Here is a 1,746-nt window from a genome sequence, read left to right on the forward strand (position 1 = left end):
GTACCACACTACACTATACTGCACTACAATAAACTATACTAAACTACATTACACAATACTATACTATGATATAGAATACTATACTATATTGTACTCACACATTTCAATAAATTCACCGGTACTTTCTCTGAAAGGTACTATATCAGTTGTCAAGTCTAGTGCCATCACGTGTTATTTTTATTTTTATTATTATTATTTTTATTATTTATCTTACTTTTTACTAATATTATAAATGCGAAAGTTTAGATAGATGGATGGACGTTTGTTAGAGTTTAATCGGGCGAAAGCTAGTATGTTATAATTATAATAAGCTTCATTTAAATGTAAACATCTAAATATGCTTAAACTAATTCTGTTTAACCATTCCAGAGATAACGAACAAACATTCGTCTAAACTTTCGCATTTATAATACTAGTAATACGTAAAATTACTCTAATGTGTCTGCAATTAATAAAAAAAAAATAACCATCCATAAATTACGCCACAAATTTAGAGGGAAGATGGGGTTTGGCGATAGGGCATTGCGATTAATATGTAATATGTGCGGGATTCTTTTTATTTAGCTTCTAATGAAAGTCTGATTCTTCGTATTTATGTATTTATTTGCTTTAATATTACAATGAATACTTTAAGGTTACGCGCACACCTGTCGTCTTACTTTCCAATCTGTCATCTGTCATCTGTCAAAACTCCCCGCATATTCGTTCCGTTTCACACCATCGTCTATCGTTTTATCTTCCTATATGTTATATCTAAAGTGTCATACGATAAATCTGCTAATTTGCAACGTGCTTTTTATATTAGCAGCACATTAGCGAAAGCATGAGATTGAAATGGAAGCCGCGTTCGTGGCGCAGTCTGCCGCCCGCCGTGCGCGGCCCCGCCTCGCACGCCGACAGGATCAACTACATACTCTACGAAGCCAAACAGACGTACGAGTTCATGTAATCACAGTACACACTAAAAGCGCACACTGGACTAAACTATCGCACAACTGTTCGATTGTTACGCTATTCAACTGTTTAGTTGCACTTAAAATCGAGTAGTCCATATAACCTCAAAGGAATCAAAGCGACATTAACAATTGTTTAGTCAGTGTGCTCTAAATGTAGGTTTCCATTGTCATGCCATGTACTTATATGTGCTTGTTACATGTACGTTTTAAAAATTTTTACTCTATTAACGATATTGTTACTCTGTGTCATTGACATTGACATCCTTCTAATCTTTGAGAAAAAACAGAGATAGCAATAATGTTCCTATGAAAGTGTTACTACACTTAAAAATTCTAACAGAAGTTTGAATAACTAATTTTATCTACGAGTAAAATTACAATATCGCTGTTAAATTATTTATTATATTATAAAAATATATATCACTAATTACAATTATGTTTAAATAAAGATCTGCATATATTCACGCAAAACCATTCATATTTAACAAAATATATTATATTACAATACTTTATTAAGGGAAGATAAATAAAATTGTGACATTTGTTAAACACACAAATATTATCTATGATATAATGAGACCATAGACAACGAGAAATAAGTCAATATACTATAACGATTGTAACTTAAAGAGGTGGATTCCTAGGGCGAAAAATTAAAATACCAAAACCCTAAAGCCAGTGATTCTCAACCACTGTGCCGCGGCACTTTTGTGTGTCGCTAAATTTTTATTATCTTGTAATAAATCCCTTAATAAACGTTTAATTATTATTGTAGTATAAATTAGTTTAT

This window comes from Papilio polytes, unplaced genomic scaffold, assembly GCF_000836215.1.
Source record: "Papilio polytes unplaced genomic scaffold, Ppol_1.0 DF824225.1, whole genome shotgun sequence".
Classification (NCBI taxonomy): domain Eukaryota; kingdom Metazoa; phylum Arthropoda; class Insecta; order Lepidoptera; family Papilionidae; genus Papilio; species Papilio polytes.